The sequence below is a fragment of the Kogia breviceps genome, chromosome 7 (genome assembly GCF_026419965.1).
Source record: "Kogia breviceps isolate mKogBre1 chromosome 7, mKogBre1 haplotype 1, whole genome shotgun sequence".
Lineage (NCBI taxonomy): Eukaryota > Metazoa > Chordata > Mammalia > Artiodactyla > Physeteridae > Kogia > Kogia breviceps.
The window spans coordinates 35510955-35537455 of record NC_081316.1 but is presented as its reverse complement, the minus strand read 5'-3'; the positions used below and the strand labels follow the sequence as shown (position 1 = coordinate 35537455).

At 39.5% G+C, this 26501-nt stretch overlaps 1 protein-coding gene and 1 pseudogene across 2 annotated transcripts in view; both read left to right on the top strand.

Annotated features, from left to right (window-relative positions):
- Positions 1-26501, top strand: part of NELL1 (neural EGFL like 1) — an 866603-nt gene that overhangs the window by 575242 nt on the left and 264860 nt on the right. The gene's annotated exons all lie outside the window — the stretch shown is intronic.
- Positions 2139-3526, top strand: LOC131759659 (isocitrate dehydrogenase [NAD] subunit gamma, mitochondrial-like; annotated as a pseudogene).

Genomic DNA, 26501 nt, shown 5'->3' with positions numbered 1-26501 from the left:
TTGTCAAGAGAATGAGAAGACAAGCCACAGATTGGGAGAAATTATTTTTAAAAGGCACATCTGATAAAGAACTGTTATCTAAAGTACAAAGAACCCTTAAAACTCAACAGTAAGAAAACAAATAACTTGATTTTAAAAATTGGCAAAAACCTTAACAGATATCTCATCAAAGAAGATATACAGGTGACAAATAAGCATATGAAAAGATGTTACACATCATATGTCATCAGGGAAATGAAAATTAAAACAATAAGATACCACTACAAACCTATTAGAATGGCCAAAATCCGGAACACTGACAACACCAGTGCTGGCAAGGATGTGGGACAGCAGGAATTCTCATTCATTGCTGGTGGGAATGCAAAATGGTACAGCCACTTTGGAAGACAGTTTAGCAGTTTCTGACAAAACTGATCATACTTTTACCATACGATTCAGCAACTCTGCTCCTTGCTATTCACCCAAATGAGCTGAAAACTTATGTCCACACAAAATTCGCACATGGATGTTTATAGTAGCTTTGTTCATCATTCACAAAACTTGGGAACAACCAAGATGTGCTTCAGTAGGTGAATAGATAAACTGTGGTACCTCTAGACAATGGAATTTTATTCAATGCAAAAAGTAAATGCACTACAGGGCCATGTAAAAACATGGAGGAAACTCTAATGCATATTACTAAGTCAAAGAAGCCAATCTGAAAAGGCTACAAAGTGTATGATTCCAATTACACAACGTTCTGGGAAATGCACAACTCTGGAGACTCTAAAGAGATAGCTGGTTACCAGTGGTTGCAGGGCTTCCCTGGTGGCGCAGTGGTTGAGAATCTGCCTGCTAATGCAGGGGACACGGGTTCAAGCCCTGGTCTGGGAGGATCCCACATGCCGCAGAGCAACTAGGCCCGTGAGCCACAACTACTGAGCCTGCACGTCTGGAGCCTGTGCTCTGCAACAAAAGAGGCTGCAATAGTGAGAGGCCCGTGCACCGCGATGAAGAGTGGCCCCCACTTGCCACAACTAGAGAAAGCCCTCGCACAGAAACGAAGACCCAACACAGCAAAAATACATAAATAAATTAATAAACACCAGTGGTTGCAGAGAGGGAGGGATGAAGAGACAAAGCAGAGAAGATTTTTAGGGCTATGAAACTACTCTATATGAATCTACTAGATGATATGTGTCATACATTCCTCTAAACTCAGAATTTGCAACATGAAGAGTGAACCCTAATTTAAACAATGGATTTTAGGTGATAATGAGGTGTCACTATAGTTTCATCAGTTGTAACAAATGTACCACTCTGTGTAGGATCTTGATAGCTGGGGAGACTGTGCCTTTGTAGAGGCAAGGAAATCTTTTTTTTTTGGCATTACTTTCAAGTTTAATTATTAAATAACTGAGAAAAATTGGTAGAAGTTGATGGACTATAAAACAAATGTAATAAAGATAAGTAATATCAATAGAAAGTTTTCTGTAATCAAGAACTAAATTGTTACCAAAACAAATTTCAGATCCCATCAATAGCTTTAATTAATTAAAACAACTGTAATTGAAGTTATAAACAGGCCCTTGGATTGTTTCCTAATGCAATTAATGGAGACTAATAAATTGTTTGAACTTATTAGAAAACGATTTAAATTTCCAACAGACTTGACATGAAGTGCTAATCCCAGTGAAGGAGACATATTACTTGGGAGAAGGTATTAACAATGGTGTGCTGGTACTTGTTTAATAGCTAGCTTTCTGGGGAAAAAAATAAACAGAAGGGCTGATTTGTAGTTTTGAGGCAAGGAAATCTTTGTATGGGAAATCTCTATACCTGCCATTCAATTTTTCTGTGAACCTAAAAGTGTTATAAAATATGAAGTCTATTTTTAAGTATATCATGTGGGTACATTGAATGTGCTTAATGAATTGTCCAATTTCAAAGTGTATTTTCTACTCTATAACACATCTCCTTGTGACTAGTACTCTGTCTCTCACTGCAGTAGAGTGTCTGTCCAAAATAGAGTACAAGGAAGGAGAGACAACTGTGACCGAGGCAAGAATTTTGGATCTAGAATTCCATCAAAAGAAGCCAGTTCAAGCCAAGAGGAAAAGCACGTACTTTTACATAAATTAAATCTCCACTTATGAATCATGGCACTGAAGATGCTGATAGCTGCCAGGTGCTCTGTGAAGGCCATGTTCCCACCAACTATTCTAGGCCATTCTTGGGAGATTTTCCTTGGCCATGAGACCTCACTGAGGAGCTTCTCTTTTAAACACAACATTCCTCCAGCAGCTAAGTATGGTGGGTGGCACACCGTGACTCTGATTCCTGGGGACGGCATTGGACCTGAACTTATGCTGCACATCAAGAATGTGTTCAGACGTGTGTGTGCCCGTGGACTTTGAGGAGGTGCAGATTACCTCCACTTCGGGTGAAGAGGAAGAAGTTCACAGTGCCATCATGGCAGTCCATCAAAACCACGTGGCCTTGAAGGGCAACTTTGAAACTGACTACAACCTACCACCATCTCACAAATCACAAAACAGTGTGTTTCGCAGTACTCTAGATCTCTATGCCAACGTCATTCTTTTTTTTTTTTTTTCTTTTTTTTTTTGCGGGACACGGGCCTCTCACTGTTGTGGCCTCTCCCATTGCAGAGCACAGACTCCAGACGCACAGGCTCAGCGGCCATGGCTCACGGGCCCAACCACTCCGCGGCATGTGGGATCCTCCCAGACCAGGGCACGAACCCGTGTCCCCTGCATCGGCAGATGGATTCTCAACCACTGTGCCACCAGGGAAGCCCTAACGTCATTCATTTTAAGAGTCTACTACGTGTGGAAGCTAGGCACAAGACATAGACATCTTAGTTGTTCGGGAAAGCACAGAGGGTGAATACAGCAACCTGGAGCATGAGAGTGTGGAAGGAGTGATAGAGAGCCTAAAGATTATTCCTAAGGCCAAGGCTTTGCATGTTACTGAATATGCTTTCCAGCTGGCCCAGCAGATGGGGTGCGAGAAAGTGATGGCTGTGCACAGGCCAACATCATGAAACTGGGAGAAGGTCTCTTCCTCCAGTGCTGTAGGGAGGTGGCATCCTGCTATCCTTGGCTCATTTTTGAGGACATGATTGTGGATAACACCACCATGCAGCTGCTGGCCCCAGCAGTTTGATGTCATGGTGATGACCAGTCATTATGGCAACATTGTCAATAACGTCTGCACAGAGTTGGTTGGGGGAGCAGGCCTTGTGCCTAGTGCCAACTATGGCCACATATACGTGGTGTTTGAAATGGCCTCAAGGCAATCGGGCAAGACTATAACCAATAAAAACGTGGCCAACCCTACTGCCATGCTGCTGGCAAGTTGTATCATTCTGGTTTACCTCAAGCTCTGTTCCTATGCCACCTCCATTCGTATTGCAGTCTTGGCATCCATGGAGAACAAAGACATGCAAACTCCAGACATTGGAGGCCAGGGTACCACATTGGATGTCATTCAGAATATCATAGATGACATCAGTGTTGCCAGTTAAACCGTCAGTGCCTTAGAGGCTGAGCTAGCCTTCAAATTCTTTCCTGTCCCACACTTTACGTTATTCTACCCAGTCAGAAAGCCCAGCCAGCTTGGCGAATGTGGACTTTAGAATAAATTAGCTCCTGTTCCAACTCAGAAGAGGTAGGGGGAGGGAATCAAGTCTGAATTTTTTTCTATTAAATTTAAATGCCATAAATGCCATAAACATTGCTGGTTTATATTAGCCATACCTATTTTGTCATATATGTATTGAGGAATTCTTCTCTATTTTAACCCACAATTCACACTTTTCTAAGAGATGATACAGTGAGTAAATCGAAGTTGTTCATAGAGTCCTGGGCCTTTTCCAGAACCTGGCACACTGATTTTCTCTTCTCTGGGTCAGTAAAATTCTGCAAAACAGCCTGCAAAGGAGTCTGGCTTCTATCTAGAGGTTGTTAATGAGTTAATTAGTGCAATAAAATTTGCCTACGAAACATACATTGTCATTTTAATAATAAATAAGGTACCATAAAGCTGAGCTAGTTCAGAATGCTTCCACTCCCTCCTAAATATCCTATCTTTTCCCATGGTCTTGTTTATTTGAGGAAGGAATTTTTGCCGGTGTAATTTTTCATGCATGGGCATCTCTGAGTACCGCAGCACTCCTGCAAAGGGAGTTCTTGAATTCCTTCCTTGAGCCTCTGAGCTCAAGAGTCTAGACGTTATATACCCAGTTAACAAGCACTGGGCCGGCCCATGACTCTTTGCTATACAAATAGAACCATGGACTGTAAACTCCATGCTCACTGCTTTACAGTCTTCCGTGGTTTACTTTCTTTTAATCTCTCTTTCAAAGAGAGAATGTACATAAGAAAATGAAAAACACTGAGCTCGTTTGAATGTTTACTGTCATTTTTTTATAATATATTTTATTTACAGTAATTCTAAGGTCATAGGTGGGAGAAACACAACAAAAATGATAATTTTATTAGTGCTGGGAAATATTTTATTACTCAAGTAGGAAATAAAAGCAATGACTATAAAAATTTACAGTAGTTTTATCAGCAGGAATAGCTTGCAGATAGAAGGAAGATTGAGAAAAATAGTAAATCCTTAATAATATTTTGGAAACCTCTGTGTCTCAGCTATAACCCTTGGATCCTACCATGGTTCTTGGGCCATAAGTTAAAGACATTGGACTGAGACCTGAAAAAGTCCTTATGGTTTCCAAAAGGCTCTGTCTTATCATATTACCTTAATCTCACCTATCCTCATTATGTATAATGTCAGGGCTCAGGGTTTGGAAAACCAAACGCCAGTTTGAGGGGATTTAATTTTGAGGAAGAAATGACTGCCTTCAACCATACCTAGAAGTCTTTCTTGAAGAACAAGGCAAGCAGGGAGAAGTCATTACAAAATAATGATGGTATTCCTTTTATTGGACACTGGACATGTCATTGGCCATGGCTGCCACTGACCTGTATGGTGCTTTCCTCTGGGCAGATATAGACCTGGAACCAGAGACATGGCTTGATGAGTGGAGAAGGGGTGGATTTTTGGCTTGAAGTCACCCTACCTCCAATGCTACATGAACCCATACTACCTTAACCCACTCTCCCCACGCTGTACCCCTTTCTCTCATGGCTAGGGAAATTTACTCATCGCACAGCCAGCCCAACTGCAGATAGTAGCCCGACTATTGGCTTTTATCTGACAATGGGAATTTATGCTGATAGATACATTTGAGCTGAAGTTTCCCCTCTCTGTTAAAGATGACTGTTTCCAAAATCTTCCCATAGTTTTTGGGCCAGACTGCTGTGATGGCACCTAGTACGCCATAGTGGAATTTTCCATTTATCAGTATTTGATATTCCCACTTAGCTATGAACACCTCTGGGGCAAATACCGTGTATTCTTTTTCCTTGTCCTTTGTATCCCCTAACATAATGACTGGTACATACAAAATAAGTAATATGTTTATTGAGTCAACCAAAAAATGAATGATATGGGTGACACTACCTAACATTTCTTATATATAACATGAGATAATAACTGTGCCTACCTCATAGTGTTGTTGGGAAAATAGAGCAAGAAAATACACATAAAGCTGGTAGCACTGTGCCTGTCCAATGGTAAGTGCATGGTGTAGTTTATAAATTATTATTTTCATTAGTATCCATTATATACCATTCTAAAAGCTAGTTCTGAGGAGAACTGGGAAATGCTATTAATTCATTACTGTCTTTGGAATTTACTGGATAAGTTACTTTAGCTATTATTCTATTATGGGTTTGTAACTGACTTTCAACTAGGGTAGCAAACCATATCTGCTTATTCATCAAGTCCCCTTATTCTCTCCTTTTTATTTCTTGAATCCAGCCATCTCTCTTCTTTCTCACTTACCCCTCCTTTCTCATTAGCCTTTCTCATCTTTGGTGACTTCCCAAAAATCTCTGTTCCTTCTCTACATTGTGTCCTGCCTATAGTTTAGCCCACTTAAATCTATTTCCTCAGTGCACTCAGCCTGAACTTTCTAAAAGGGAAGTAGGATCGTGTCACTTCCTTACCTAACACTTCTCATTCAACAGCTTTCCTTTGGCCTTGAAAGAAAGTCAACTGAGTACAGCATGAAAGACCTTCCATATTCTGAGTTCTGCTTCCTTCTCCAGGTTCACCATTTCTACCCCCTCTCCCCATTCCAATAACAGCACAAAGTGGCACAAGAGAGTGCAAGCAGAGCTCATTGTCAAAGAGCCATGTATTCTTTCTAGTTCAGGCCTTTGCATGTGGTCTTGCTTCTTCTCCCCTTCAAGAGATGATCTCCTTGTCATCTAGAGGACTAGATGTAATTGTCACCACCTTTGGGAAGCCTTCCTTGACTAGCTCTTTCCATTCCCTGCTGAGATTGAAGGGAGGAACTCCCAGTTCCCCCAGAGTCCTCTGTGTATCCTATTTAGTGTTCTTCTCTCCAGTTGTCATTACTACATGCTTTCCTTCCCATCAACCTTACTATACAGTGTGTTCCTTGGCAACAGGGGCCATTGAGTAATTGATCAGTATAGCATCAGCACCTAGGACAGGGACAAGCTCTTAGCGTATGCTCATTCTAAATATTAATGGAAGGAAAATAGGAAGGACGGTCAAAGGAAGGAAGAAAAGAATGGACTGAATTCCCAGGTAGGAGTGGAGGATTGGAAGAACTAATCTATTGCAAAATTCTCCTGTTTGGCTCCAGTCTATGAACCTTTACAAGATTGCTTCTCTCTAGAGAGCACTAAAGCCCTCAAGGCCATAAAATGGGTAGTTGGCAGGGTGCCTCTGTTTCTTGAGAAGATTTCTGTATTATTGTTACATAATTTTTATCTTAGGTTTGTCAGTTTATTCTGCTTTGTTTAAAGCTAAATTCTGCTATCAATAAATGTCAATACAAAGTTGGACAGCTAAAGAGTATCACTCTGTAAATATCTCTCCTCACTACCATCTTCATAGACTTGGTTTTCTAGAAGGTTGTTTTAACATTCTTACTTCAGCTTTCTGGTATTCAAAATCTTGTTAGGGGACATCTCTGAATTTTGGGGAAAACAATGAATCTGTTTAAAATGTCAAGAGGGAAGATTCCTCTAAGAACCAGGAAAACCTGTGTCTTTTACCGTGAATTTGTGCCCTTCCACTAGATAATGTGAGGTATTTAATCAATTGAAAGTTTCCCTCATTGCCTTGGCTACTAGGAGGCACAGGAAAAAGCCTTCAGCATTTTTTTCCTCTCTGAAATTTTCTCTTGTCATTCTATTACTTGATTTTAATGTATTTTGCTCTATTAATTTCATTTTCTTATATTTTGTTTTACTGTAAGCCACTTAAATCACAATTAAGGAACACAAAAGGAGAACTGAGTTCTTCACCTTTTCCCTTCTTTTCCTTCATTCTAGTTCATTTTCAACATTGGCATCAGACAAATCTCCTTAAAGCAGTGTTTAGATTGCCATTACCCTGTTCTCTCAATTTGTAGTGTATTCAAAACCCTCCATAATTTTAGCTCACACTGTCTTTCCACTCTTAGAGGTTCCAATTTTCCTAGATAATGTTCCAGGCAATATAGATACCTTCATTTACCTAAGCACAACCTTTTCTTTTCTTTCTGTGTAATGTAATTCCTCTCATTAAGGAATTTTCCAGTTGCGTCTCTGCCTATTACAGGTCTACCCATTATTCAAGGTTCTAAAAGTACTTCCTTTATGAGAAGGTTTCTGATTACCCCCATCCAGATATACTCCCCTTATCCTCTCTGAATGCACAAAACCCTTTTATTGGACTTTTGAACTTGTTCATTTCACATTTTGTCCTGTATTAATTTTTTATCTACTTGAGCCATAATAAATTATATGCTCCTTGAGGATAGGGATATTTTAGCCCATGTTCTGGATCTTGTATTACTCAACATAGTGCACTGTATGTAGTAGGTACTAATTAAATACATACCAAATTTGATTGAAGATAATAATGATTTTAGCTAATATTTTTTTTTTGTTTCTTATGTGCCATGCATAATTCTTTATGCTTGGCATGAAGAATTGTATTTAATTCTCATATTAGATGAGAATTTTATTTAATTCTCAGATTATTATTATTGTATTCCCAATTTTATAGATGAGAAAACTGAGGCATGTAGAGATTACAAAATTGGTCTGAGGTCACACAATTAACAGGCGGTGAAGCCTGAGTTCCAGTTCTGGCACTGTGGCTCTAGAACCCAGGTGTTTAAATGGTCATGAGGGTTTGTACGTGGTGAATTTCTCATACTCTTACATGAAAGTGGATTAGGTTTCAGCAGATCTCTGTTCATTATACCACAGCTATCTCCTAATGTAATCTGTAGGAAAAGTTATTGCTAACGTTTTTTTAACCCTTAATATGTGTTAGGTACTGTCCTAGATGTTTTACATATATTAACTCATTTAATCCTCATATGAGCCAACTATATTGACCAAGAGACCGAAGCGCAGAACAGATAACTGACGTGCTCAAGGTCGATCAAATTGTAAATAGTGGAGCCAGGATTAAAATCAAGCCAGTGGCACCAGTGTCTAACCACTATTACTAAACTGCTTCCCCACATTTTAGGTTGTCTAGATAGCCCGGGATGAGAAAGGCAGCATGTCCAGATAATCAGGAGAATAGTGCCAGAATCAAGCATCACATGTTGAACGTGGTAAATCAAATAGTCAAACTGCTTCTTTGTAGTAATGGCAGATAAACAAAAAGACAAAACATGGAAAAGAAATGATGTGCTTTTGAAACAGGAGAATAAAATAATGATAGGAAGTGGAAAAGAAATGCTGAATTTTGCAAAGAGGAGAATTTTGAATAAATTTATCCAGTTCTGGATCATTACAGAGGTTGCAAGAAAATGAGTTTACGGGGGGCTCAGCTGGGAATATGTAAAATATCTGCGGGAAGCTGTTACAGAGCTAGAAATTTTTTGAAGGGGGACACTTGGTTCTTGGAGTTTGTCTGACAACTTGCATAACCTGGGGACTCAATGCGGTAAAATCCTTACATTGAAATTAATTTGCTTATGCTGACATGGGAAGCTACGTATATTGCATCTGTGATTGCTCTAAGAAATGCAAGGAAAAGAGACACATTAAAAATGGAAAACAAAAATGACTCAACTTCACAAAGCAATTTAAAAATTGGAATACCTTGTTACCAATTTTGCAAATGCTTAAAAACCAACACAGCCTGAGTAAAAACAGTGTCTACTGAGAAAGACACTAGTCTGGGCTTTCATCTGCTTTAAGCATCTGGTTTGCTAGAGCTAATGCCAAATTTAGTTCACGCCAAATAGATGTAAATGAATGGTTGTTGCCAGAAGGGAGAAAGAAAATATGTTCGAATACAAGGTATTTTCCCCCTTTTTTATCCCTCAGAAAAAAAGAATTCCCTTAAATTCAAATCCTTATAATGTTCTTATATTAACAGGTGTTCTGTCAGTTCTTTGATTTTGAATGACAAAGTATTTGGAGTAGGGAAAAAAAGGACATTAGCTTTGCCAGTTTGGGACTTTTATAGAAATTATCTGTAGAATAAATTTTTAAAGGAGGCAAAAAAAAAAAAAAAAAATCCCTCAACAAAAAAATGAGTCATTATTCCTGGGAGCATATTGTCACAATTGCAAGTATTGAGTATCATTATATATGTGCCTTTTAAAAATCACTTAATGACAAATTTCAGGTTTTGGTCACACTGTGGAGATCACATATATTTACCTACTAGACAAATGGGGAAATAAATCCTAATATTATACAATTGGATTCTTGTGACTTTGCTTGAGATTTCCAATGAAAGCATCAAATACAGATTCAAAAAGTGCTTTATCTCAAACAACTTAGACAGATGGGATGATGATAGGTTTGGAAGACTTTGGAGAACTTGAAAAATGACTGGGTTGGGGAAGACCTTGAGGTCAAGATTTATGGGAAGAGATTAAATGAAATTATTTCAGTGTCATGGTAAAGGAAAAAGTAATAATTCTAAATTAATCTATTATTTAATATCACCTATTAAATAATGCATTCAATACAACTATGTGTAATAACTGAATCCATAAATCAAATAGTATGCATAGATAGTTATCTAATTAATATGTCCCTCAGAGTTATTCAACTTTGCCCAGAGTATTTTTTCTTCCTGTTTTCTTTTTTAGATCTTATCACTGATAAAAAGAGAATCATTTCCCTTATATTTGGAGTTGCTTCCTATTTAGGCATTTACATTATCTCCTAAATGGAACACGGGAAATGAGAAAAATGAAAGAAAATAGATTTTGAAGTTATTGTGCAGAAATCTGTAATAGCAAAGGAAGAAGTCGAGATTTCTGGATATATTAGTAGTAATGTGGAAAGAAATGCAAAGGCATTTCAAATGAAATAATATTTAACTATTTAAGGCTGTGGCTGGAGCCATACCTAGGGTACTTCATCTAGGTTTGATTTTTCAGATTGATAAAAGATGTAATTTCTGTGAAAAAGCATGGTGTCACAAATCAACTATATGCCAAATACCAGAAAAAGGTGTTGAAAAGCCTGGTTTATAAATAACGTGTTTACTCCACGGGAAGAAAAGTCTCTGGGATTGATCCTTTTCAAGGCATTCATGTTGTGATGGAATTAGGTTATTTGGATGCCAATTTTATTCTTGCCAGCAGCAAGGTACTTGTTGCACAGTAACTTCATCCATCTGTTGTTTTACTTATTCACTTGTTCCTCAGTGTTGTTTGTCCTCCATTGAACACTTGCTTTGAGCTGGGTGCTGTGCAAACCACTGAGGGTGCAGCTTGCCTATCAGTGTCCTTTCTCTCGAGGATCCCTCGGGGCTGAGGGAATCAACAATCATCCAGGAATTACAGTCATACCTTGTTTCATTGTTCATCACTTGATTGTGTTTTTAACAACTTGAAGTTTAGTGGCAACCCCACATCAAGCAAGTCTGTTGACACCATTTTTCCAACAGCATGTGTTCACTTCGTGTCTCTGTGTCGTTTTGGTAAAATTCTTGCAATATTTCAAACGTTTTTATTAGTATATTTGTTATGGTGAGCTGTGATCAGTGATCTTTGATGTTATGATTGCAAAAAGATTGCGACTTGCTGACGGATCAGATGGTGGTCAGCATTTTTTAGCAATAAATTTTTTTAAAATCAAGGTATGTACCTTGTGTTCTTAGACATAATGCTATGGTATACTTCCTAAACTACAGTATGGTGTAAACATAAATTTTATATGCACTGAGAAACCAAAACATTTGTGTGACTCGTTTTACTGCAGTTTTTGCTTCATTGTGGTGGTCTGGAACCAAACCTGCAGTATCTCTGAGGTACAAAATGGAGTGTGATAAGTATTGTAATAGAGGTATAAGCAAGGCTCCATGAGAGCACAGAAGAGGAGAAATCAGAAATCTTCCCAGAGTAAGTTGTGCCTCTATGGGGGAGAGAGGGAGAGAGAGAGAGAGAGAGAAAAAGAAAAAGAAAGGAGAGGGCTTCCCTGGTGGCGCAGTGGTTGAGAGTCCGCCTGCTGATGCAGGGGACACGGGTTCGTGCCCTGGTCTGGGAGGATCCCACATGCCGCGGACCGGCTGGGTCTGGGAGCCATGTCCGCTGAGCGTGCACATCCGGAGCCTGTGCTCCACAATGGGGAAAAAAAAAAGAAAGGAGAAGTGGGAGATAGAAGGGGAGGACCCTGACTGGGAGAGCTCTTAATACCATCACAAGCCACTTTCTGCCCATTACCTGATACTCACAGCTTTTACTCTTAACTCCCATCCTTTCTTATTTTGCATGTAATTACTGTTGAACTCATTTTACCTACAAAACTTTGCCCTAATGATGTTTATCTAAAAGGTAAGATTTTCAAGGTTTAAGGGGAGCATCTGTTTTTCTGTGGAGTGATTTTTTTGGAATGAACTCTTTACATTGATTAGTGAACCTGATTAGACGCCTCATCGTAGTTGACTCTAATTCTTGTGATTAGGAAGGTTTATTATTTTTCTTAAGCTCCTTCTCAGCCCAACAGCTGCTCTTCAGAGGCTTTCTGTTCTTTTTCATGTTTTTCTCTGTCAGTATCTCTGTGAGCACGGTTCATCATTTTGTTCTTTCCCGCACCCTTCCTGTTTCCTTCATCTCTCTCAAATGCCTCCTTGATAGTGAGCTAGATCTCTAGAAACATGTCATCTTTTCTTCCTTGGTGATTAGCTCCAGAGTGAACTCGCTGCTCTGATACCATTTTGATGTCCTCACTCCTTCTGGAAATGGCCTTGCATTTCCTTTGACACTTCAAAGTGTGATAAGTATTGTAATAGAGGTATAAGCAAGGCTCCATGAGAGCACAGAAGAGGAGAAATCAGAAATCTTCCCAGAGTAAGTTGTGCCTCTATGGGGGAGAGAGGGAGAGAGAGAGAGAGAGAGAAAAAAAAAGAAAGGAGAGGGCTTCCCTGGTGGCGCAGTGGTTGAGAGTCCGCCTGCTGATGCAGGGGACACGGGTTCGTGCCCTGGTCTGGGAGGATCCCACATGCCGCGGACCGGCTGGGCCTGGGAGCCATGTCCGCTGAGCGTGCACGTCCGTCTTCAATCATCTCTCACTCTAATGGCAGTGGTATCATCTACTCCCCTGTTGGCCCTGAGAAGCTGCCCATAGGCTAGGCTCTGCCTGGGGTCTGTCGTAGTTGCACATACCTCTTCTCTGTCATGGTAGCAAAAGGCAGGCCCATGGCTCGAACATTCACCACACTCCTTTGGTTCAGGTAAAAAAAAAAAAACCCCACCACAACAGCATTTCCAGTGAGAATAACTTTATCACTCTTCCACCTGATATTTTCATCTTCTTTTTCCAAGAAGCCACCTTTCTACAAAAAAGATTGTCAAACTCTTGATCTTCTCCAGTGAGCCTATTTCTTGTCTGTTTAGAGCACTCTGGAAATGGGCAGCTGAGGGTATTAGCATTACTTGGCTATGGTTATTGCTTTTCTCCAGATTGACAGATGCTCTTTATAGAATCCAGCTGAATTTCATTGGAAGAGAGCTTAAAATGCACCAGAGGAGGAAAGTACTTCTCTCAGGATCCCTGCTGAGCTGATAACAGTCTATGCGAAGTCATCTATTTAAACAGAAATAAACATGCCTTGGGATTCCAGGAGCCTATTTTCAGCTTTATTAAGCTATGTTCGGGTTTATTAAGAAATCTGTGTTTAATTTTTCCACACATCTTCAGTGTTGTTCATTTAGCTTTTCTCTGTGTGTGGATCAGTTAGAACCCTTGATGAGAACGCAGACCTGGAATTCTGCTCCTTATGGAAACACAATGCGTTCAGAGAATAAAGAACCTGGAAGAGTTCTGAGGGCCTAGGCAGAAACTTGTACTTAACTGGCTTTTCGTGGGGAAAAGTATTCCTGGTCAGATGTTGCCTGTGCCTGGGTCCTGGAAGATTTCACTGTTGGGTATTTTTTTTCCTTTTAAAAGGTCCCTCGGGGCTTCCCTGGTGGCGCAGTGGTTGAGAATCCGCCTGCCGATGCAGGGGACACGGGTTCGTGCCCCGGTCCGGGAAGATCCCACGTGCCGCAGAGCGGCTGGGCCCGTGAGCCATGGCCGCTGAGCCTGCGCGTCCGGAGCCTGTGCTCCGCAACGGGAGAGGCCACAGCAGTGAGAGGCCCGCGTACCACAAAAAATAAAAATAAAAAAAAATAAAAGGTCCCTCGGATTTATACAGATTGGTCACCTGTAATAAGTCATACACTGCTCTAGGCCAGGGTCAGCTCTGTGTGTGTGTGTGTTGTGTGTGTGTGTGTGATAGTAAATATTGTAGGTTTTGTGGGCCACGTGGTCTCTGTTACGAGTATTCAACGCTGTCATTTTAAAGCAACAGGAGCCACAGGACAATAAAGGTGACTGTGTTCTAATAAGACTTTACTTATGGACACTGTAATTTAAACTTCACATAATTTCCACGTCATGTAATATGACCCTGATATCATAAGACTTTCATTTGCCAGAAGGGAAATTAGGCAGTGAGCCTGCAAATACAAATAATGAAAATTATGTCAAGTTCTAAGGGAGGAAGAAAGAAAACAAAACAGAACAAGGGTACTGTAACTGAGAGCAACTGGTGGTTGAAGGACTGAGGATGTGGGCTGCTTGAGCTAATCAGGGTAGGCTTTTCTGAGGTGGCCCCTGAGCTTATCTCTGAATGATGCCTGAGAGACGTGAACATCTGGTGCAAGTAGCAGGAACAGGGAAGGGAAAGCACTGAGTCGGGGGGCGCTCCGGGCATTTGAAGAAGCAAAACGACTGGTTTCGCTGAAGGGGACATTGCAGAAGGGAAGGAGGAGGGCCAGGCAATGAGAGAGGGATGTGGTGATGGTCAGCTAGGGTTCTGGCTCAGATGCAGGGCTTTGGGATTCATTCAGGAACCAGTGCCAGACCATAGGTCGGTTTAAAGTTGGAGAGTGATGGGAAGTGGTTTAAGAATTTGGACAGGTCACTTTGGCTGCTGTGTGTGGATGAGAGATTGTGGTGGGGGAATGAGAGTGGAGGCCAGGTGGTCGGGAAAAGTGGTTAGGAGGCTTGTCTGAAATAGAGTCTTTTCCATTTACTTTCCTAACACTTTTCTTAAGCTCTGGATCTGACAGAGGCTAAGGAGAAAGTGAGGAAAAGTGACAAAATATATAGCTCAAGTTGAACTACCAAATGAGATTTGCATCAATAACACTACCAAGAAATTAAGTCCATATTATACTCTGTAATGGCCTATATGGATATGGAAAAAGAATCTACAAAACAGTGGATATATGTGTATGTATAGCTGATTCACTTTGCTGTATACCTGAAACTAACATACCATTATAAATCAACTATACTCCAATAAAAATTTAAAGAAAAAATTTTTTAGAAAAAAATTAAGTCCACATTATTTCTATTACCTCAGCAATGCTCACAATGACAGCTAACTATCTTGGGGGTGCTTGCTAGGTGTGGCATTATTTCATTTCATGTTCACAGAAATTCTGTGAGGTTGGTGTCTTTATCCACTCTATAGATGAAGAAACTAAATTGTAATAGGTTCTGCCATGAGCCAAGAGGTCTCAAAACTGGTAGGTGGCAGAGAGGGAGTCTAAGACCCACGCTTGTCTGACTCTTAAGTATGTGAGCTTTTCCTTTATGTTTCAGTTATCTGTTACTGCACATCAAACAACCTGGAGTGCTGTGGCTTAAAACAACAATGGTTTATTCTTTCTTGTGACCTTGGGGTTGGCTGGGCTCAGTGAGCGCCTCGTCTGCTCAGTGTGTTGTTAGCTGGGATTATGCGTGAGGCTACAGTCAGATGATGGCTCATCCAGGGCATGGAACGTCCAAGATAATCTCATCCTCATGGCTGGCTCTTGATGCTAGTTGGCTGAGGCATCTCTGTTATCCTCCATGTGACATCTCAGCCATCGTTAGGCTAGACAGGCTTTCTTACTGCATGATGGATGTGCTCCAAAAGGGAGCAATGCAGAAAGACAAGCCAGACCTAATGTGTAAGTGCTTATCAAGCTCTGCTTCTATGACACTCGTTGAGGTCCTTACCTCAGAGCAAGTCATACTGCCAAGCCCAAAATTAAAGTGAAAAGAGAGGGACTTCCCTGGCGGTCCAGTGGTTAAGACTCCACGCTTCCAATGCAGGGGGCGCGTGTTTGATCCCTGGTCGGGGAACTAAGATCCCACATGCCATATGGTATGACTCAGCCAAAAAATACAGTAGAATAGAATGGAATAGAATAGAGTAGAATAGAATAGAATAGAATGGAAGTGAAAGGAGATTCTACATGAGAGATGGGTTCATTAGGATCCACCAATAACGATGACATTGTTTTTCTAGCTTCTGCCTTTATACAGAAATATATGGAAACTATGTCCTCTTTTGTGATATATCAGGACTCTTCTCAGCAACTAAGGATAAGCCAAGGCACCAGATATGTATTGATCCATGTGTTGACCAGACATTTATTGTTCCATAATAGTTATTGTTCCTACTATGAGTGAAGCTAGGAACAGTGTGCTGGGAATTGTGAGTAAAGAAAAACTGGTTCTTTCCTCAAGGTGATTAGAGTCTAGAAGAAAACATGTATGATGCTATCAGATGAGTACCTGAAAAATACTGATGTGTGTTTGTGGATAGAAATACACCTTAAGATATATTTCAAATTGCTCTTATTGGGGGCCTGGATAAATTTCAGAAAGATGTTCTTCATATAAAAATATACCTTTTTACAGGTGGGTATGATTTTTTATATCGTGGAAGAAATTGAAGCATTTATTCTTCCAGAAAATTAGAGGGCATTGTGAAAAGTCAATTTTTGTCAAAGATGAACTAATGTCCAAGACCACTATTTTAAGAAGGAGAACTGCATCTGCTACCATGACCTCCAGCTTTGTTTGATCTCTGAAACCTTCTAGCAGTCAGCTTCCTATAAAAAACAACATAAAAAAGCCACTGGCATGAAAGCTTCTAATTTACTCATAACATGTATGACAGATCTCTAAGCAGTATAAACTTTTACATATAGTAGATGCTCATTTAATGTTAATATCTAAGCTGGCATCTGCTGTTCATTGTTATGGTATAGGTGTTTGGTATTCTAATGAGATTTAAAAACAAAGAATTACAATAGCATTTAACATGTGCTTACAATATTTCAGGCACTGTCAAAATGTCTTCTGTGTATCATTTCCTCTTGCCTTTCTGCATGTCTGTGATGTAGGTACTGTAATTATCTTCATTTTCTAGGTAGAAAAGTTTTAGGGAAAAGAGTTAAGTAACTTGTCCAAGAGACAGGCCTTGAACCTTGGACCTTTTGATTCCCAAACCCATTCTTTTTACCCCAAACCCATTCTTGCTTCCCCATTAGAAGCAAGAGCTTCTAATAAGGAAGAACATTGGAATGGCCTTCAGGAGACTTGAGTTCTAGTCCTTTGGGCTGAACTAACTAGCCATGTGATCTCAGATAAATCAACTTTTTTTGCTTGAAAAATAAAATTTAACTCTCTTCTCTAAAGCACAGACATTTGCAGCCCATAGTTTTATGCTAATTTAGAGGCTACATTTTCTTCACAGCTTACATTGTATCTTCTGCACTCCTAATCTCCCTTATCCTACTGTGTTTTTTTGTTTTGTTTTTTACTTAGTATTTTCACCTTCTAATATTCTATATTATGTATCCTCTGCTTAATTATTCTCCATTGTTTATCGTCTGCCTTTCCTATTCAGGGATGCAGACTCCAGTGAGGGCAAGGACCTTAGTCTGCTTTGCTTCAAGGTGTATCCCAAGTGCTTCCAAAAGTTCCCAGCACATAGGAGGCCCCCAATAAATTTATAGTCATTCCTGTTAAGGAATGTGACAGTGGAAGATAGGAAGAGGCATTCCAGGACAAAGAATATGGTGTAAGAAAGGACAATAAAACATTGGATATCTTGGTCTTTTAAGACTTTTCATTTATGTGAGGAAGCACTATGGGAAGAAGATGGACCCATGCATAGGAGGCACAGTGGAGAGGTCTTCAGTGCCACACAAGAGAGTCCAAATTTTATTTGTTAGGGAATAGAAAGCCACTTTGATCACCAAGGTTTACTAAGCCACCAAAATTTCCAGGGTGCAATCATCTGTTCTAAGAGACAAACCTTGAGGCTTAATTGTATTTTGAAGTAACATTTAACTTTCTTCTCTGAATGTATGGTCAGTCTTTCCTTGGGAATGACAGGAGGCATCAAGGAAATAAGAAATGATGTTTTACTCTGAGCTCGGTGTGAAAAATGTGCAGGTGAAGATGTGTTATTCCTTATTTATGGTTATTGAATTCGAAATTTAATTTAGCAGTAAAAATCTGCTATTTAAAGGATTGTTACACTGCAAAAGACTTGAGAAGCACATAGATTCTAGGGGTATTTAGAGAATCATTTGATGCCTGTTGGGTGACAAGCACAAATGCATTCAAATTAATCATTATTGCCATTCTAGCAAGTAAAATGCAGCAATGTGTTTATCAAAAGGACGTTTCCAAGAGATATGAAGAGAGTATGATAAATAGCAGAGCAAAAGTGTAATCTACAAAACCATGTGGTGGACAGAGGCTATTGAACTGTATCCACTGCATAGTCTAAGGCAATATAGATTTTATGTATATATTACATTTCTTATAAACATTTCATAAGCATCATTTTAAGAAAATAGCTACATGTTTTTCTATTTTGAGCATTTGCAATCATCTTAACCTTTCACACACTTTGGGACATTTCAGTTTCCAAATTCTCATAATCGTAACTAACATTGCAGTGAATATCTTAGTGCACATTTTTCCATATTGATTGTTTTCCAACAAGACCATACTCACATTGGAATTAGTGGGTCAGAGGATATGAATTATTTTGCATCAATTCTGTCTGTTAATTTGGCTAGTGAAAACTGGTACTTGTTAATGTTTTTTTTTTTTTTTTAAATTACTAATGAGACTGAAATCATGTTGATTAGCCAGTTGTTTCCTTTTCTCTGAAATGCCTGCCCATGTCCTTGCACCTTTTATCTATTGGAGCCTAGTGTTTTTCATTTGGATATGACACTCAGAATTCTGCATCTGCAAAGGCCAAGTCTTTGGGTCAAGCCAAATAGTCAATATAACTGAAACAATTAATCAAGTCATTGGAGCAGCTGGTCAATCTCCTGATGTGATGGGTCATTTCATCCATACAAGTGGATCAATTTAGTGATACATCTGGTGGAATAAAGGTGCACCCAATAAATCATGTTAGGAAGTAGAGCTGAAAATCTGAGCATAAACTGCATCAACTAGTTCGACTTGCTCATGAGTTCACATGCATCTCCATTCTGATTCTTTCCAAAGTATAATAATGGTGATGACGGGAAGTTCAGGAAACTTCTGTTTGTGCACTAGGAGCCTCTGCACTAATTGCAGTATATCAACCTTTTAATCTTCTTTTGAGTTGGATGTTCTGAAAGCAATCTTGTCCTTGAAATTAACATCCTCGATTCTCTCCTTTCAGTGATGCTTTGCCAGATGAAACTCTCATTGACTTCATTTAATAAATGAGAAAGCTCATTCTCTCATTTATCATAGGTCATACTCTGCAATTGGATTCATGCCAGAATCAGAGATAAGGAGATTATAGGAAAGTGTATGAAATTATGAATGCAAGGTTATTTATACTTCAGGTGAAAGGGGAATTTTTTTTTTCCCATCTGATTCTGTGGACTTTTTATTTTTAGGAGTGGTATCTTTCAACTTTACCATGTGACTCTGAGATGTAATAACATTTAGGGACAATAGAAGCCAAAGTCATCAGGCATAAAAGGGGTCTGAGTTTTTTTAATCTTATTTTATGCTGTGAATGGAAATTAGATTCTTTAACTATAGGTTTGTTCTATGAAGAATTAGGATGTTGACTGTGTCTTTTCTCATTATTTCCTTTTCAGTTCTGCAATTTATTTATGTGTTTCTTTGGATATTTGCTCTAAAAATGAATACTCTAACTGAATTATTGCTCTGCTTGAATGGTCCTTGGTGACTCTACATCAGGGGATACAATTTTCTCATGAAAGATGTCATGGCTGTGAACACTGACAGCTCTTTGGCTAATTAAAATTTAGAAGATGTTAGTATCCATGAAGCTTTAATAGATTTATACCTGATCTGTTATGGATGGAAATACTCCATTTAATCCATTTGCAGCTAGCCCCTAATACATGCATGTGTGTGTGTGTGTGTGTGTGTGTGTGTGTGTTTTAATGAGATAAAAGCAAATTCAGATAACAGGAAAAAATCATTAAAAAGACAGTTCCTTTTTCCTTTTACAAAATTATTTTGTACCCATTCCCAAGCACACATACATATTTACAGATACACACACACACACGAAAAGAACAATGGCTCATGGTGAATATGTAATTGTTTTGAACTCACGCAGACATGATTCCCTTCTAGGCAGTCTGTTCTGAACATTTGTCTACAGCAATGGAGCAGAAATCTAACCACATCCCTCAAAAGCAAGCCCAGGACAGAAGCATTCATTCTGTGATCTATACCATGAGAAAATGTGGTGATGCATTTCCCTAGCTTTAATTCTAAGCTAAAAGCCAAAAGCTTTTTATGCTTTTTCAGAAGAGAGGTTCATATGAACCACTGCTTTAAACTAGCAGATTGAACCACAGTTCAGCAGCCTGCAGCTCAAATGGTCAAGTTGAACCCAAGATCAATTTTTAATTGGTCAGTGACAGAAGCAAGTAAAACTAGCATTCAGAATTAATTTCTTAAAGTTATTAAGTGAGTATGGGTCTCTATTCTTATTTCGACTAAGAAGGATTCAGAGCTGTTGATCACGGGTAGCAACCAAACTAAACAAAAAGCTTGTGTGAAACCAAGTGCTTAGCATTACTAAACACATGTAGGAAAGACCATGGGCTGTGTAGAATCAGACAGCTCTAGGTTGGAACCTTGGCCTTGTCACTTACCACTGAGGGACTTTGAGAAAGTCATTCAACTGCTCAGAGTCTCAGTGTGTTCATCTATAAAATGGGGATAAAACAGTAAATACCTCCTGAGGTGGTTGTAAAGCTTAAAGGAGAATCTGTATGTAAAGGAGGCTATAATGTATCACGGTATGGAGTTATCAAAGATAACAATATTGGTGGATGTAGCCTCAACATTGTGTAAAAGGAAGCTAACCTGACTTGAAAATTGAGATGCTGAGCTAAGACACCAAGGAAGAAAGCTGCTGAGAATGAGGGCAAATTAAGCCTCCCTAAAGTCTCCCTCTGTGAGGGCTTCTAGGAGGTCATCCAGGGGAAATGTGACCTGTAAGACCCTGCATTGCTTTGTCAGATTTTGAAGAAATATGCCTAAAGTGTGTATAGGTATGGAAATGTGATGGAGCAGCATCAAATATCTCCATAAGGAATAATCGATAAGTGTCTTATTCTCTTACCATAGAGCATGTGATTCCATTTCCAAGATTATTGTCTTCTAGGAAGAAGAGAGCATCAAGAGATTATTTTTTATTTCATTTCTATAAAATTCTGTTTTCCTTTTCTCTCCATCGTCCCCAACATACTACCACTTCTTCAACTTTACTTTCAAGTTTTATTTAGCAGTGGGAGACCATTTTCTTATGACATTATCTTTTGATAAAATCATAAGCCACTGACATTATTTCTAATTATACACACAGTGAATGGTTTAATTTCCTCCTTGAACTGCTCAGGTGCTGTATGTCAAACATGCTTCTTTTGATCATCCCATGGGGTTGATACCACATTATAGGAATTTCATCAGAAGGAAGAGTATTGTGGAGCAATGAGGCTCTAAAATGTTAACCTTCAGACAAGCCCAAGGAGCCCCCATTTTTCAGAAACTTTACTATGCGCCTCACACTATATTAAACACGTAACATATGTGTACTTCTATTTCAGTTTTACATCTGCTCTTTGGAGCAAGTGTAATTTATCATAATTATCCTTATTTTATTAATCAGAAACGTAAGGTAACATTCTCAAGGTCACACAGCAAGCAATTGGTATAACTTCTCTTTGATTACAGCTCAAACTCCAAAGCTCTCTTCCTCATCCTATACTGTCCCTTAAAGCCTAAAGAATAGTTTAAATATATATTTTCTGAATGTAACACTTTTTTTTCATTTCATACAACGATTTTTTAAATGTTTCACCTTCCTGCTCTTCATTACTTCCACTCTTCCTCAGTGACAAGATAAGAACTGATTTTAAAACAAATATTTTGTCAAGAGGAGTTCCTCTTTAACCTCTCCTAATTGGATGAGTAAAATGAGAACTTTTAGAAAATGTAAGTTATTTTTAATCATTCACGATAAAAAACCAACTCCTCTTCATTCCAGTCATTATTCCAATGTTTATGCTCTTAATGATGTAGCTTTATATTAGACAGGATAGGGATAGGAGCTACAATTTCTTAATCTTAATAAAGGCATTTCTACTTAATGTTTGTAATGTGTAAGGGGCTGTGATAAGTGCATTATATTCATTTTTTAAACTTTACAAAAACTGTGTGAGAAAACTAGTATTAAATCTCATTTAATACATGAAAGAAGTGAGGTTCAGAGGAACTATTTACTTGGTCAAGTTATATAAAACTAGTAAGTAGCAGAGCTCATACTTGAAACCAGATCTATCTGGCCTTAAATATGTGCACTTTCTTTTACACTTATTGTAATAATATTAGTGTTCGCTCTCACTGTGAATTAGCGTCCAAACAGGCCGGTAATGACAATAACACATTGACATTTAGTGTTGTGTCAAGAATAACAGAAACTTAACTCAGCAAATAGTCACTGAGTGGCTACTATGTGTCAAGCATAAGCGTTAGCAATGGATCCAAAGCAAAGCAAAAACAAACGTGGTGCCTGTCCTCTTGGGTCTTTATAATCTTGTGGGAAGACATAGATCAATTCAAAGAATTAGTGAATGACAGTTGTGATACATGCTGTAAAAATAATACAGGCTATCACAAGAGTGTGTGACTGTAAATTGACCTAGTTTCTGGGTCAACAAAGGCCCCTGGTTTCTGGGGAAGTAATCGTCAGTTGAACCAGGAAGAAGGTATAGGAATTAGCTGATGTTCCTTTTTTTTTTTTTTTAAATCCAGTAGGGTTGGTGTCATATTATAGGAATTTAACATAGGATGGTGGTTTGGAGGGGTGGTGGCCAAGCAGGCAGTGATATTACAGCCTGTAGGCAATGATGTTACAGCCCGTGTGCATGTTCAGAGGCAGGAAGGACTTTGAATTTTGGAGTGGAAGAGGAGGATGCTGATGAGGTAACAGGGCTAGATCCTGCAGAGCACTGAGTGCATCTTAGCCGTTTTCATCTGTATCTGATGGGTGCTGAGAATCCATCCAAAGGTTTAATGTGTGTACAGTCTGTCATTCAAGTTGGCTGAGCTTTCCTTTGCAACTTCCAGTGCATGGACTGCAGACACCAAGCAAGTAACCCGTGTAGTGGCTTTATGAGCTGAAAACTAATCTGTGTGTTTCAGTAAGGAAATCTGTAGCTGTACTTGTTTCTCACTTAGTGTTTAATGACTGAAGCAGCTTATTGATGCTATCAAGAAACTGATACATTTGTAAAAAGAAATGCATTATCCATGCTATAAAATTAAATGTTGCATTGCAGAGCAATATACTAAATATCTCCTTAGTCAATTTTTGTAAACTAAATGTTATAAAGTTATATTGGAGCACAGAGGCAGCACAAATCCATGGGAAATATATTTCTTTAAGAAGTCTATTTTGTTAGCCCGTATTTTTTTTTTTTTTTTTTGGTCACACTGCACCGCATGTGGTATCTTAGTTCCCTGACCAGGGATGGAACCCATAACCCCCTGCACTGGAAGCGTGGAGTCTTAACCACTGGACCACCAGGGAAGTCCCCTATTAGCCTGTATTGATAGGCAGGTTTTAATTACCTTTTTACAAAAGTGTGTATTTTCCATGCCTGGGAAAAGATGCACATTCTTTCCCCCATGTTTTTCTCTATATTTGTGTGTGTCTATTTGGGGCTTTGAGGGCATATGCATTTTAGCAACTGCTTTGTGTGGCATGTTAGCATAAAATCAGATATATATTCTTTATCTTTTTCTATACAAATATTAAAAACATGTCCCTGTATAGCCAGGATTCTGTTTTTTAAATCTCTAAAATAGATCGTGGATATAAGTACCTAGATTACCTTTCAGTGCAAGAACTGGAGCTGTCCCTAAAGCATTCTGAGCATGTCCTGCATGATTGGATAATCCCAAAATTTTGCATAAAAAGAGGTTGAATAACCTCTTCTTATCCCTAGAGAAATAACAGCATTTACCGAGCACCTACTTTGTGGTAGGTGCTTTACATATTGTCTTGTTTAATTCTCACAACCAAGAGTGAGTACCATTATTACCCTGTTTTATAGATGGATGAACTAAGATGCAGGAAGATTAAGTAACTTGTTCTATCCACACAGCTAATAAGGGTTAGAGCTTGGATTGAACCAGGCAGTCTGATTGGAGAGTCCATATTCTTAGCTTCTACCTAGCAGTGCACTATTCCAATGTGAGATGGCTCTTTTAGAAAGGATGTTTTCTTTTATATGGTAGCTTTTTTCTCTCTTTCTTTTTGGAAGGACCATTTTGTGCAGGTTGATGTTAACACATATCCCCTCAAATATACTTACTCCCCCAGAAAAATAATTAAATGATAATACCGATGATGAAAATAATAGCAGCTGCCATTAATCAAGCCCTAATTATATGCCAGACACTGGGCTCGTACTTTGTCACATTTCCTTCTCATTTCTATGAGAATTCCATTTTTTACAGATTACAACACAGAAGCTTAGAAGATTATAGTAAATTCTTCTCGGAGTGGCAAAGGTAAGAATGCAGATTATGTCTGAGCAAGGTGCAAGCCCATGCTTTACACCCAGTACACAGAATTGTCTCAACTGTATACCCTTTCATGTGCAGTGCAGTTATGGGTACCTATAAAAGCCAGGGATGGATAAGGGAAACATTTTATAGTTTGTCAAAATATGAAGTCTGGGGCTTCCCTGGCGGCACAGTGGTTGAGAGTCCGCCTGCCGATGCAGGGAACGCGGGTTCGTGCCCCGGTCCGGGAGGATCCCACATGCCGTGGAGCGGCTGGGCCCGTGAGCCGTGGCCGCTGAGCCTGAGCGTCTGGAGCCTGTGCTCCGCAACAGGAGAGTCCACGACAGTGAGAGGCCCGCGTACCGCAAAAAAAAAAAAAAAAAAAAAAGTCTGGCACTGCAGTTTTTTAAAACCCAGCAATTAATTCAGCCATCTCCTCTTTCTCACCTCTGAGGGGAGATGGAGATCATAGGATGTCCTTCCTCCTTATAAGAAGCCGCCTGTATTTGGAGTCTCCCTCCACAGCCTCCCCTTCTCTATGATGAGTGAGCTTGAAACCATTCATGCATCTGCACGCATGTGATTTTTTTTCCAGTAGGGTTATCTGACAGTCAGTTCTCAAGCCCCTGCTAGGTTTTGCAGTTTCCTTTTTAAAATTCAAATTCTTAAAATCTTCCCTGGTAATGGAGCCTGACAATCTGACTACCTGTCTCTGAGCACTGACCATGGGACAGGCCCAGTGTCACCTGTCATTCAGGATTCATGGAGGTGAATGAGGCATGATTCTTCCTTCTAAGAGGCATCGACTTAAGTGAAAGAGATAGAAAAACTCGGAGTAAATGTGACCTTGTCTTCTATGAGGAAGATGACCTTAGATCTCCTCTAATAAAAGTCCTATTTTCATGGCTTTAACTTTTTGACTTTGGCAATTTCAGCAACTCCAAAGACTGTTAACATGACATACTTCTCAGTTTTGCTGATACACTGAATTGGATCTTTTACATTTGAGTGTCAAGTCATTAGGCACTCTGGAAACAGACGGTTATTCAATTACTCATTCAACAAATGTTGATGGAGCATCTCTGGGGAGAGCTCACACTCCAGAGTCCTCTTTCCCCAGTTCCCACTGTCACCAGCTCTGCAACCTTGAGCAGCTTCCTTGGTTTTGTCAACTTTTATCCTCATCTGTGAAATGTGGATGGTAATAGCACTGATGCCATAGAGTTGTGGTGAGATCATATAAATAAAGCACTCGAAGACCATGTCTGAGACACGGTAAGGCTTCAGTAAAGATGAGCTCTTACTATTAATAGCAGCACTTTCCAGGCACTTCACAGGGTGCTGAAATGAAATAAGCAAACCCATATGCTTTGTTTCCATGGCAGAGATGCAGAGAGAGAGAGAGATAGAGAGAGAGAGAGAGGGAGAGAGAGAGAGAGAGAGAGAGGAAGGTCCTTGCTCTCTTGAAGCCAAAGTTTGAGGAAATGAAAGAAGACTCAGCATGATTGGAGCACAGAAAGCAGGGGAGGTGATGGTGGATAAAACTAGAGAAGGGGATGGGAACCTTGTAAGTTTAAAAGTCAGCCTAAATCCTTAAAGCAGTGGAAAGCCACTAAAGTGGTTAAGAAAGGAAGGGGACATTTTCTATTTATATGTGGAAGGATTACTGGCTGATGGCGGCTCAGAAGAAGGGTACAGTAGGTGTAGCACGAGGGCTCTTAATCAGTATGTGAAATTGCCTCAACTGTAAACACTTGCATGCAGTGCAAATATGACAGGTGTAAGAGGCAGGAAGGAATAAGAGAAACATTTTATTCTTCATTGAAATAGGAATTGCCCAATGTCACACAGCTAGTAAGTGGTGAGGCTGAGATTGGAATTAGAAATCATGCTCTTAGCCCCATGATCTTGCTTAATGATCCAGGCAAGACACAATGGTAGCTTGGACCACTATGGAGGCAGTGATGGTGGAGAGGAGTGTACAGATTCAGTAAGTGTTCAGGTGAAAGAATGGACAGA